Source organism: Mesoplodon mirus (assembly GCF_964341445.2).
Source record: "Mesoplodon mirus genome assembly, chromosome: 18".
Taxonomy (NCBI): Eukaryota; Metazoa; Chordata; class Mammalia; order Artiodactyla; family Ziphiidae; genus Mesoplodon; species Mesoplodon mirus.
The window spans coordinates 44163785-44177924 of record NC_138994.1 but is presented as its reverse complement, the minus strand read 5'-3'; the positions used below and the strand labels follow the sequence as shown (position 1 = coordinate 44177924).

General features: G+C 42.9%; 1 protein-coding gene across 1 annotated transcript in view; it reads left to right on the top strand.

The window, feature by feature from the left end:
- ADPRM (ADP-ribose/CDP-alcohol diphosphatase, manganese dependent) overlaps positions 1 to 14140 on the top strand; it is a 321096-nt gene that overhangs the window by 202460 nt on the left and 104496 nt on the right. Inside the window, exon 6 of the mRNA XM_082605554.1 lies at positions 9547 to 9733. The gene's annotated coding sequence lies outside the window, so the exon portion shown is untranslated. The remainder of the gene's footprint in view (positions 1 to 9546; positions 9734 to 14140) is intronic.

Here is a 14140-nt window from a genome sequence, read left to right as displayed (position 1 = left end):
TTTTTTTTCACCACTAATATATATTTCCTCCAAAGCAGTCTAATATTTAGCAACATAGCTTTATGGCAAGCCTCTGGGATAAATTAGTTGTAAATTACACACGGGTAAATTGCTCTTGGAATTTTGAATAAAAGTGTTGGAGATAATCCAAATAAGAGGAAGCAAATCTGCCAAAGGTGATGATTTTTATTTGAAAGCAATGGATGTCAAGCTTTCCTTTTTGATTTGTCAATGATTAGATTACCAAACTGTCCACTGAGACCACTTTTAGTAGTTGTTATTATAACAAGATCAATGTGTATAAAAGTACCCTTCTAAAGTGGGTGGCTTTGAAAATACCCCTTTCCTATTGAGCAGGGGTTGGCCAACACAGTGCTGACCAGTGACCACGGACTCCATTTCTCTTCTGCGCTCACAAAACACTTGAGCCCAGTTTTAACGAAAGAAATAACCCTTCTTCCTGTGATCAGGTAGGAGATGAAGGTGGTGACCATGTGCTGATTTTTTCAAATTACACGTGATTGCTACAAATGGTGGTAAAGAAAGAGCTGGTGATGAGTGGCTTCTGGGCCCATAATGATCATTTAGTTTGCCATAATTAGGACAATTATCATAGCTTTTTGAGGCTTAACCAGAAAGAGAAGTGATCCTGTTTGAAGGCCAAGGGAATGCTTATTTGACCCTTGAACAAATGAATTTCCTCTACAGTAAGCCACAGAGAGTGTCACAATTACAATAAGCTGCAATGCCCCTGTGCCTTGGGGTATATGGAATATATTCTATTTAATAATAATAATATAGTAAATGAATGAATATATATATGAACACCTGACTCTCCATCACTTTATCTCCCTTAATGCTGTCTTTGCTTACAAGATAACACACTTCAGGGGAAAACTGCAAAGACTATCCAGTGAGGACTTTCTCAGTGTAATTTCCAGGATTTTTATCATGCAGTCCACAGATGTTTTGGCACTTTCAGTGGTAAAATTAATACGAGGGAAAAAAACCTCTTTTTATTTGTGAAAAATATGTATTTCACAAAAAGGAAATGTGTGGCTTATGATTTTTCTTAGAAATTCTGTTCCTTTATAAGTCATGAACACCTTGAAGCCTGTTCGAGCACCACAAGGAGAGTATGCCTCAGTCCGTCTTGGCTAAAATGCCATTCATGGAGTAAAGTTATCTCACCACTGTAGCTTCATGGTATTTGTGATTACAGTCGGCCTTCTGTATTCGTGGGTTCCGCATCTGCGGATCCAACCAACCATGGATCAAAAATATTTGGAAAAAATTCCAGAAAGTTCCAAAAAGCAAAACTTGAATTTGCCGCATGTAAGCAACTATTTAGATAACATTTACATTGTATGCAGTATTAGAAGAATCTAGAGATGATTTAAAGTGTATGGGAGGATGGGCATATGTTACATCAAATACTATGCCATTTCATATAAGGAATTTGAACATCTGCAGATTTTGGTATCCTGGGGGGTCCTGGAACCGATCCCCTACAGATCCTGAGGGACAGCTGTATTTATGTTCATTACGTTTACCTTCTGTGGTCATGTTGTGTTGTGTTTATCCCATACGCACAAAAGTGGATTAGTGACTCATATAGTGATTCACTGAGGTATAAAAATAGTATAAAGAGACTTCCAGTTTTAGCTCTAATATGTCAAGAGTCTGAAAATTGTCACCATCATCCTTAAAAAAAGAAAAAGATAGACAAATGAAGAAATCAGTGATTTTCCTTGTATCCATCAAAGAGCAGAGATCTCAGGGCAAACTGCCATCCTGAAACCTGGAGTCAGGTATGTCCTGGGAGACACAGTAGCTGAGATCTGCTTCCTTGGAGCAGAGGTTATGAGCCATAGACTGGCAGGAATATTTAAATGATCAGTTTGACACATTGTTGGAGGTTGAGTGTGGACTCACTGTGAGAGGGAGAGATTCATGGGGGCCACCATCCTAGGGCTCCCCTACACTTTCATGAGTCTTCCTGGGAATCTTGCCAGATTTCTCATGGTGAAGATCCAACAAAGATCCCTCATGACCCTCACAGAAGTAGGGAAAGATAAACTACTGTAAAACCTGCTGAGAGTCTTCTCAGTCACAAAGGCCCACTCTCCAGGGAAAAGGACTGTGCCTGAACACAGTTCTGAAATTTGGGTGGAAAAGAATTTCTCACCACTCCAGCTCCCTGAGGGAAGCGAAAAGCCAAGACGGGATAGGGCTCTAAGGAAACAGAATGTTGTGGTTAAAGAAAGGAGTTGAGGTGACTGGGCAGGAGGGGAGGAGTGGGGCTGGGGGATGCCCTGCTATAGGAAGAGGAATAGAAATATTTGTGAAGAGCCAGCCCCAGGGCAGCCCCACTAAGAGGCTGAGATCTAACTGGGAGATTACACAGTGCCTTTCTCCTTTCCCCTACACCCTACTGCCACATTAGTAGGGCTCCAGCATCATAACCATGAGTTAACAGGTGCAAGACGCAGCATCTGTACATAGCCAAGAGAGGAGACAAAAAACAAGAACCCTAGAGGAATTTCAAGCCTCTGGTACCTAAAACTACAACAAATGCTGAACACAGCCCGACACTCCTAGCCAGCTTAACAAAACCTAAAGACCTATCTACTTGATACAACACGTCTGGCTTTCAAAAAAAGCCAAAGGAAATAACCACTGTCTGAATAGACAAAGTGATCCTGAAAACCAGGCTCAGATATGACTTATCAGATAAGGAATTTGAAACAACTATGATTGGAAGCTTTAAGGGAAAGAAAAATCAAAGGAAAGTGCTAGAAATAAAAAAACACTCTAACAGGGATGATGGGTTCATCAGTAGGCTTGACACAATAGATAAACATATCAGTGAGCTTGAAGGTAGGGTGAGGGGACTAGCTGCTGACTTAAGTAACTGGAGATTAGTGGTGTCTGTAAGATTAAAGGCAAAGAAATGGTATATAAACACTGTATTCTAGTTGGTAAAGTTTTTGTTTCCCCACAAGGGTACAGATGAACAACTCTGTAGCCACTACACATGCATACTGGAATTGAACAATTAAAGACATGGATGGTGGCTGGTGGGAGCCAGGGTTTCCACTGTTGGAATGGGAGACTGCAGACAAGCATGAGGAGCATGCCAGAATGACCCATGTGGCATCGGGTTAGAGTTCGAGACACCATGTTTAGCTCAATGTATTTGCAGACGGGTACATATCAAAATAGTTATACATATGCATATATACATAGTTTAGTATACATACTTATCTTTCCTCTGTCAGGTGAGAAGGGCTGGAAGCAATGACACTTCAGTGACACTGAGCACTCTCAGTGCCCATATCTTGGTTTCTAACACCATTCTCCAATAAAAGGAGTAAGGCCTCCTTAAAGAAATGGCTGCTGCTTAGCTGTAGCAAAAAATATACAAGATGATCCTGTAGCATCTTGCAGTGCCGGAAAATGGGGAATTGCTCAAAGAAACCACAATGAAATGGGTATGCCAAAGGGACAGGAGCCAAAGAGAAGGGCCCCCAGTGGCCAAAGCTGGAACAATTTGAGTGAAAAATAAATAAAGGAACATTGAATTATCACTCAAAGTATAAAGTAAACATCCACGAGCCCTTTCTGATATAAATAAATGATTGGAGAAGTAGATAAATGGGAGAGAATAGACAATCTTTTGTGCAGAAGAAATTCCAAATAACTTATGTGGATAGTCTCCGTAAAAGGAGATGGGACATAAGTTCCCACATTTTGAGTACAGGCTGTGCATCACGACTTCCTTCTAAAGAGTACAGTAGGAAAAGGGGAGGAAAAGGAGTAACTTTACAGTGGAAACGCCTGGAAACACTCCCTCAGCCAGATGATCAAGGTTAATAACCACAGTGATAAGCGATGTCACATTAATAGCATGAATTCTGGATAGGATGTGATGAGAATAGCACTTTACCTCTGTGGACTTCCTCCCCCAAACCCATAACCCTGGTATAATTATGAGAAATGCATCAGACAAACCCCAATTTAGGGACATTTTGCAAATTACCTGACCGGTACTCTTTAAAATTGTCGGGGTCATAAAAGACAAGCAAAGCCTGAGAAACTTGACGCCAACAAGAGGAGCCTAAGGAGACATGACAACGAAACATAATGTGGCAAAACCTAAGGAAATCTGAATAAAGTACGCACTTTAGTTAACAATTATGAATCAACATTGGTTCATTAGTTGGGGCAAATGCACCATAGCAACGAAAGATGTTGGCAATAGGGGAAATTGGGTGTGTAGTATATGGGAACTGCCTGTACAATCTTCACAACTTTTCTGTAAATCTAAAGCTATTCTTAGAAAAGGTTATTAAAAATAGTAATGAAAAGAATAATAGAAATACTATAGGTCTCAAAATAATGTCATAAAAGTAAATAGTAACCAAGACTCTGTGAATTCAATAATTGTGGACAAGCCACCGAAAAAGGAAAAGGTGAACAAGAAGTATGATGGTGACTCTCTGAAAGTAGGATTTGATTGCACTGGCTCTCCAGTGGATTCCAATCTCTTGTGCTCCATCTAAGGTCTGTCACAAATTGTGGTATGAAGCCATCAAAGCTTTTGTGTCATTTGCAAACAAAGCCTATGACCTTTTACTAAATTAACTGAATGTTTAAAGAACAAGCACAAATGAATATATTCCAGTCTGGTGTATGTGGAGCTTATTTCTAAAGGGGAATAAAAAAGGCTAACATTACAGAGGCATCATTCAAGGCTGCATCTCTAATAGCAAAAACAGGTACAAGTCACACCATTGCTGAGAATCTTGTAAAATCTTGTAAAAAAAAGTAATGACAAATCTTATGCTCATAGAGAGAAAGCAGAACAAACTACTGGCAGCATTCCTTCTGGAGAAGATACTCCTGTGGTTGTAGGTTCTCAATGGATAACACATGAAACCACTACTATTCTCTCGCTTGTAAGCCAAGTGACATTTACATTATAGTTGCACAAAACCACTGATCTGCTGAGTATAAATAGATTCTTGGCCTATGCATGTTATGTAGGAGGGAGATATGTTCAACATCTTTTCCTATTGATTACTGAAAACTCATGTTATGGAAGATATAATTTTTATTGAATTAATCATGACTTTGTGAGCCCTGTTGGAGACTGCAGAGTGTGCCAGAGTCACGTAGGGTCAGTGGCTGCAGCCAGGTCGGATCCTTGTCCTTAACCAAGAGAGGTCACACTTGGATGTCAACCCAGATGTCTGCCACGCTTGGATGTTAGCCACTGACAGCCTTTGGTGATCAATAACATTCCCTCTAACCTTGATTCAAGGTTGAAGGAAATTGTATAAATTATGCAGATTATAAAATAATGCAATTTGGGGTTATGTCTTTGCAGCAAGCTGTATGATGGCATGAGCCGTGACAACGATACTCTTTCCTAACGTGTGCTAGTCACAGAGAGAAAGATGTTCACAGAAGCTTTTTTGTTTTGTTTTTGTTATATTGGCTAATTAGTTTTGCAAAGGTAATTTTTGCACATGGTGAAACATTTGAACTGTCCAAGAGGGTATATAGAGAAGAGTCTGCATTCCTCTCCCTAGTCTCCCTTCCCTAGGGGCAACCACTGCCACTACTGCCATTTCCTTCCTGTAAGTTGTTGGCGTGAAGGAAGAGGTAAAGGCTTGTTGCTTGTGACTTCTTGTTAAATATATCAGGTGGAACGTATTTTTTAAATCGCATTTCCCTCCTGAAACCCCTCAGAAGTAAAAATACAGGGGTCAAAAAGGCATGGAACCCAAAGAACAAAGAGATTGGGAAAGAAAATAGCAGTAGCACAAACTTTGAAAGCCAGAGAGCAAATGGGTGATAGCAAATTGGCCAGGACCGTTAGCTTTGCAGAACTCCAGAATCTCAGAAACGGAGGTGTCAGACACATCCGAAAGTGGGAATGCAGTGAAAGCTGAAAATCAGAGATACAGTTAAAGTTCTGTGTAAGATGCAGTTAGATAAGACTCCCTCCCAAATCTCTGCTGCCAGGTGACATCATCCAACATTCTGGAAGAACATTAGGGGTTTCCTTCTTAGAGAGTTGGACCAGAGGGATTCTGGACTCAGAGAGTCTAAGAGTAGCTGTGGATAGGGTATCTTACTGAAAATAGGGGGAAAAATAGAAACATATATATTGAATGATCGGATCATTCCCCTTGGCTTGTGGAAGGCTGCCAGTCAGGCTACACTTTCAGGAAGTAGATAGCAAAATCGTTTCTTAGGAATGTGGCTTGACCAAAAAGAAAGATATTCTGAAATCAATAGTTGAGAATCTCTTAACCAAACAACATTAACCAGATTGCCTTAGTCAAAAGCTCTATTCAGGCACACAGATTCCTATGAGGTTCATAGTGCCTCGGTACTGAGGACGGCCAAGACCTGAAGAAAAAAAACCTCATTCACGAGGGACGTGATAGAGCAGAAAAGAAGACCCTCAGAGGAAAAGCAGAAACAACCCTGGCAGAAGAACTGAACCTTAAAAATCCTTTTTTTTAATGTCTATGGACACATGAGAAAAATATTGTACAGTAAAACAGAAACAGGATGCTCTTTTTAAAGAAAGGAATGTCAAGTGAGAAAAGTTTGGGGGAGTTAAAAATATGATAGAAGATGAAAAACTCAACATAGCTTTTGGAAGATGATGTTGAGAGACTCCCTCACAAATAGAGCAAAAAGATAAAAGAAACAAGAAATATAGGGGATCGGTTGGCAGGGTTAAGAATAGCAGAGGACAGGAAATGGATGGAGGAATTTTCGGAAGAAATATTTCAGTAGAGTTTTCCACGTCTGAGGTGTATGCGTTTCCAGATTGAAAAGGCAAGCTCAGTATCTATCTCAATGGATCTTTAAAAAAGAAAAAAGATCTACCATCATGTAATTTCAGAACACACGGGAAAGGGAGAGGATGCTATAAGGTGAGACGGAGGGAGGGAGGGAGGGAGAAAAGAGAGAGCAAACAAACAACATTGTTGATGTAAAATACACTTTCTTTTTTAACTGTGTGGGGAAAATTGTGGTAATTTAAAAATTTTAGTAAACATCGTTGGCTTGAATGTTGACCAAACTTACTCACGAGAAGGTCTATGCTGGATGTCATTTAGTCAGTAGAAACACTGCATCCTATCGACCAGCATCTTTTCTGATGGGCCACGTGTCTGTTCTGATTGGTTGCCGGCTTTTGTTTTCCTTCACGTTGTTTCTTTCCATGGATAACATAAACTTAGCTCTAGTAGAGAGGCTCCCACTAATAGGTCAGAGTTTATCAGCAGCATTTGGCAATTTATACAGTCAGAACAACCACCCCTCCCACTTTTTTCAGGTGCCAGGGTTTACAGTGGTGATGTGGAAAGCAGAGATAGCAGTGGCTCCTTTCCTGCTTGGGAACTTTACAAATTATTACTCCCCCTTTTTTTCCTCCTCACTTGGTAGTTATATTAAGTCTCTGGGGAAATGAAAAGCCAGTCTTCTTTGAAAATAAGATGGAGAAATTCTGTCCTAATGCACTAACAGCTCTCGCCTCCCTTTCTGAATGATTCCAGACCCTCCGATCCCCTCTGGAGGGTTTGAGATAGAGGCGGCAGGGAATTATACATCTGGTTTATTACCCTTGGGAGACTTGGCCGTCAGAGGCTCCCGTGTGAAACAATCCTATATATGAAAACAAATGAGATTCTGCTTGGTGAAGCTCAGCTGAGCAGTGAAGTGGTGGGACTGAGCAGATGTAGGGCTTGGTGTGCTGAGGGCTTAGTGGAAGCGCCTATGGAAGGGCTGGTAGAAAGACGATGCTCAGATATTTGAATACTTAGCATGCAGAGGGGGAGTCAAGCCCCCTTTTATGGTCTGACTCCAAAAGGCAGAAGCGGGTCTTACAGGTGGATGTAAACTCAGTGGGCAACAGAGCGGAGGTAAGAGCGTGGCCTCTGGAGTCAGGTAGCCTGGGATGGAGTCCCAGCATCACAGCTTACCAGCCGTTGACTTTGACCTTGGACCAGTTACTCAAACTCTCTGGACCCCAGTATCTTCATCTGTCAATTGGGGTAATATTAGCATCCACTTACAAAATTATTCTAAGGATGACATCAGCGAACGTATGTGAAAGATTACAACAGTGCTGGGCACGTAGTAGGCATTCCTGTGTTTTGGGGCTTAGAAGTGGCACTCCCTGAGAGGCAGCACAAAACACAAGGTATGGAAGATGATTCTGACATCTGCTGCTCTCTGAAAATTTTGTTATCGTTGCAGTGGTCAAGCCGAAGCTGGCTGACAGCTTCATGGAGGTGGGAGAATGGGAGGGTTTGTGCAAAGCACAGGAGGTAGGGTTAGAGAACTTTTCTAGTCCTTTCCACCTCCACTTGACCGAGCTCAGGTCTGAGCCACGTGGTCTTAAGCTGGTTTAGCTGGGCTTGGAGTGCCGGCTGTCCGTCTGCCCCGTGCTTAGAGCCACTTGTCAGAGGATCACCTGAGCTGCTACTCACTGCATGGCCATCATGGGGTCTAGTCCTTGTATGCTTTGCTCATCTACATCATGGGATGCAGACTCAGGAATGGAAAACAAGAACGACGTTTTTCCTTCGATTCGCGCTCGGAGCAGAGCCAGCGGGTGTCCTGTGGGACATGAGAAACTCCAAATTTGGGGGTGAAATCCATATTTAGAAAAAAACAAAAAACTTTGAGCAAGTTGCAAGGAAGGAACTGTGTGTCTCTCGGTGCTAGGAAGCATAAAGGTGCGAAGTACAATGTATTTTGACACAACCGACTCACAGGCACAAGCCCACACCGTCTGCTGGGCTCCACCTCTCGCACCCCAGCTGCCTGCGGTGGGAAAATGCTCTTATGGCTGAAGACAGGCCAGCCGCAGACGCTGGGCTCCTTGGCCTCCCATTGAAAGCCTGGCAGCCATGTGATGGCCATGTTCAAGTGAATTTCATTCAATGTCTCAATACACAAAAATAACCATGTTATAATGGCTGCTGGTGGTAGAATTCTTTACTTTTAATTGCAAAACCAATGTGACTACATTAGAGAAGGTTTTCAGAACTGAAGGAAACACATCAAATGAAATATCACAGGTCTTATACAATTTCTAAAATTTGTCTTTATTCTCGATCTTTTTTTCCCCCTGTGCTAATGAATATTTACACGGTTGTAACCAGCCTTTTTACTTAACATTATAACATAAGATATTCCCAGGTTTCATCTTAAGTCTTATCACATATTTTTTTTAAAGCTACCCAGTACCATCTTATATGCACTCACTGTATTTTAAATTACTGATTACATACTGTTGGATTTTAAATTGCTATCAGTTTTGCAGTGTGGTAGTATTGCTAGTTTTAGCTCTTCCTGTTTTGTTTTTTAATTATTTACTTACATTAAGTGGGATTCCTGGATTAAAAGAGTATAAATGTTTTTATTACTCTTAACATTTTTTTTACTTAAAGAGCAATGCCCTTCCATCTAAATAGTGCGTTTAATATGTGTTTATCTCTTTTTTCTCCTCAGATCCCACTACCCTAGCAGAGGGGAAAGAGCACAGCACATGTTTGGAAGACCCAAGGTAGAGGCTGAACTGAACAAGGTAAGCTGCAGCCTGGTGGCGAGACGTGCAGTGAGGCCCAGCCGAGCCAGAAAAAGCAAACATCGGAAAGGAACTAGAGGCCACCACAGAACACGACAGCCTCTTGCGAAGGTACCATAATCTATTTAACCTTTCCCTGACATGCAATGTTGTGATGGTTAATTTTATGCATCAACTTGACTGGGTCACGAGGTCCTCAGTTATTTGGCTAAACATTATTTCTGGGTGCGTCTGTGAGGGTGTTTCCAGAAGAGATTAGTGTTCGGCTCAGTAGACTGTGTGAGGGAATAGAAAATAATAGAACATATATATATATATATATATATATATATATATGTATTGGTCTCTGTGCCCTAAACCCTTTAGAGCTCCTAAAACCCATGTAAGTTGCTAAGTGATAAGAACACTAGGCGCATCTATTATTCCATATTTGTCTTTGATCTTGTCTCTGACACAGGGGCTTCTAAAACCTCTAAATTTCTAAGTCATCAGAGCACTAGGCTCGTCTTCTGTTCTATTGAGGTGATGCTGGGTGCGCTCCTGGATGGGGGCCTGGTCACCAGGAAGTCCAAGCCATGGTTAGAAGCTTGGATTTTCAGTCCTGTCCCCGGGCCCGCACCCCGTCCTCTAGAGAGGGGAGAGGGGCCGGAAATAGAGTTAATAACTGATCATGCCTGTGTGAGGAATCCTCCATAGAAATCCCACTTGTAGGGGGTGTGGGAGCTTCCAGGTTGGCAAACACATCCACTCCAGGAGGGAGATGCACCCCAGCCCTGTGGGGACAGAGCCCTATGCCCGAGACCCTCCCGGGCCTCACCCTAGGTGTCTCTTCATCTCGTTGTTCATCTGTGTCCTTTATGATGCCCTTTGTTAAACTAGTAAATGGAAATAAGTGTTTCCCTGAGTTCTATGAGCTGCTCTAGTAAATTCATCGAATCTGAAGAGGGGGTCGTGGGAACCTCCGATTTGTAGCCAGTTGGTCAGAAGCCCAGGTGACAAACTGGACTTGTGGTTGACATCTAATGTGTGGTCAGTTAGCATCTAATGTGGGGCGGGGAGCAATCTTGTAGGACAGAGTCCTTCACCTGTGGGATTGGACGCCATCTCCAGGTAGGTAGTGTCGGAGTCGAGTTAAATTGTAGGACACCCCGCTGGGGTTGTGAATTGTTTGGTGGGAGGAAATGCACATCTCTGGTGACCGGAAGTGCTCTGAGTGTCGTGTGTGAAGAGTAGAGGAGACACACAGGAGGAAGGCTGAGTTTTCTCTAACTCAGGAGGAGGACTGGGTCGTTTTTCTAATGCACTGAGTAAAGCAGACGGTGCTCCCCAGTGTGGGTGGACATCACCCAGTCTGTTGTGGGCCTATATTCAGGCTCTGTCCATCTATCCTGTTGATTTGGTTTGTCTTTTTGTGTGTGTATGTGTGTGTATTATAAACGATGTTTCAATGACTACCCCTGAACATGGCAAGAGTGGGCTTACTGGGCCGTCCTCTTCAAGGGTTTTCCCAAGGTTCCTGATACACACTGTCAAGTTGTTTTGAGAAGGCACACCCCTCTCACACTGCTGCACACTGAGAGGTGGTGCCAGCATCCTTGAGTGGGCAGTGTTTCACACGAGAGCACTGGCACCATCAAAACCCTGACACTCCCCACTCCTCTCCACTTTGGGGTCCTCGGTTCTGCCTGCCTGTGGTGCTTTTCCAGTGCCTCTCATTTTTATCACTCCTCAGATAACCCGCTTTCCTCCCTCCTTCCCCAAATGTGTTTCATCAGGAGTCCAAACCCAACTCATAAATTAGCTAGCTATAGGATGTGGGGCCCGTCATTTAAATTCATTGGAATCCAGTTGTCTCATTTGCCAAGTGAGAGGATTTTACTACATAATCTCTAAGGTCCTCTCAGTTACAGTTTTATTTATAATATTGAATAATTGAAAATAACCTGAATGTTCAACAACAAGGTTTGGTTAAGTAAGTCATGATATATCCAGATGATAGAATACCAAGCAGTTATTTTTTAAAATGTATTTTTGTTATATCGCATGAGAACAACTCATGTTCATCATGCTAAGTGATAGTAGCATGACACTGTGCGATTCCATATTTGTATGTACAAATCTTAGTGTATAAAATTAAACAGAAACATACCATAAGACTAACAGCAGTTCTCAATATGATTGTATTAGTGGTAATATATAATCATAAAAATGCATTTTCTTTCATTGTGAAAATCAGATACTAAAGTAGGATCAGCTTAAAGCTCCTTGGCCTCTGTGCAGGTTTTCTTGACCTTTAGGCAGGGTTAGGCCCTCTGTCCTGAGCTCCCACTGTATCTAGAACAAGCCTTTGTTACAGCCAACACTACCCTGCATCGTAACTGCCAGCTAACATGTCTGCTTCCTACTGAATTCTGAGACTTCTGACGGCAGAGTTCTTGTCTTGTTTATCGCTATAGCATGGTGCCTGGCACTTAGAACATGCCAGGCACATGTTGACTAAATGTTGAAACAATTTCTGTTGGAACTGTAGACCAAAGTAATCAGATTTAATTCTGAGGCTTGGTATTGCCCACTCCTTTTCAGGTTCCACAGTCAGTAACACAGGCATCTCAGATAATATTTTTCCTAAAAGCTTTGTCTACAACTTGGGTAAATTGCCACCACGAGATGGGTGCTGCTTGGGTGTCTGGGTGGGAGAATTCATAAAACAAATGGAGGACAACATTAAGAACGTTGGAAAGCCATGTTGGTTGTGGCAGGCATCTGAACTGCTGGGGCTTGGGGCCAGAAGGAATGCGAGCAGGTCCTCCCTCACAGCCTGCCGTCCCTCCTAGTAGCACGGTTGGCAGGTAGGGTCACTTGGAGTCTAGTGAGGGAGGCGGGAGGGAGACATTGCAATGCGTGTGCTCAGAAAAGTTTTCCATATGAAGCTAGATCAAACATACTATTGAGGAATATGTGGTTTGGGGATTGGTAAAGAAGAGGGTTGGGAGAAAAGCATTTGAGAAGGTGAAGCGAGGTAGAAAAATGCTGGATATTGGAGATTAGAGGCACAGGCAATCTGAATCAGATCTTTAGGCACCACAGTTGTTTGAAGAATTCCGTTGCGCTGTGTAGCCAGAGGTAGCAATAAAAACAATAAAGTCTGTTCTTCTCTTTTGCTTTACCATCTACAGAATGTTTATGGATCCTTGAAATAGTCATTCGGTCCTTATGACAGTCCTATCTGGTGTGCTGGGTGCTTAGAGGTTGAGTCTTCCTTGACCTCATCACACCACACCCCATCTTAGGCTAAGACAGAAACCCTCCTCCATGCTCCAGAGGGCCCCTGAGCTTCCCTCTGACATGGCATGTTCACATGCTATGTTTATTGGTTTATTCCTGGGGAAAATAGGCACCATGTCTTATCTGTGCCCAGTACCTGGAATAAAATAGGAGTTTGGTGAATGTTTGCTGCATGAGTGATTGAATGCATGGATGTAATACAATGCATGGCAATCCTACTTGCTATTATGTTATCTCTGTCAAGTGTCTCATTCTCCACCTGAGTTCACAAGCTACTCAACAAGTCCCCAGCAGTAAACACAAAGATCACACCCCATCTCAGAATCCTCAGCCTGCCAAACATTGAATGGACAGAGTTGCCCAAGGATCAGCTGGAGCTATCCCTCCTCCAGGCATGGAGTTACTATAGGCTGAATAATAAAGATAACAGAGCTTTGAGCCTGGCATGGCATGCCTGCTAGAGCACAGAAACAGACATGACCCAGCAGCTCCAGGCTCTGCTGATAACAAAGGCTTTCTGAGCAACGGTCCTTCAAAGCAACAAATCAAGACAGACAGCCTGCCAAAAACATGCTGACCCAGCAGACTCAGAATCCCTTACCCGCTGAGAAACAGCCCTCCCAGCCCATCCATCACTTAGACAACTCAAATTAGATGGTGAGAACATCAAAGAAGCAGAGTATGCCTTTGTGGCTGGAGGAAAGCTCCTGGGCAACCTTGCCCCACATACTCCCCTCCCTGCCTCTCAGGGAGCCTGAGGAATAAATACCTTCATCTGCCTGTCAGATTTCTACCCATCCTCCATGGCTCAGCTCCAATGCCACCTGTGATACCTTCACCCATCTCAGAACAGCATATTGTTAGGTCAAGAGTAGGTTTTGATGTTCAGGGCAAGAGTCTCTGCACTGCCCATATTCTCATCTTCTGATCCATCACCTCTTCCCCTAAAGAGGTACATATAAGGGGAAGCTCTATGGGGAACAAAGAACCCCTTTGTACCCAACACCCCAATGCAGAGCTCTCTGAAAGAGCAGAATTGAATGATAAAACTTGAAACTCAGATTGGGCTTCCATCTCCTCCCAGAGCCAGCACCCTAGTTCTGGGGTCTTAGCGCCTCTCAACATGGCAAGGATGAGTGCTCAGGTGTGTGGGAGGGAGGAGACTTTGTCAGTCTCAAGCAGGCTCCGAGTTCACTCATCAATCCTGCCACATGGGAGGGACGGGCGGGAGAG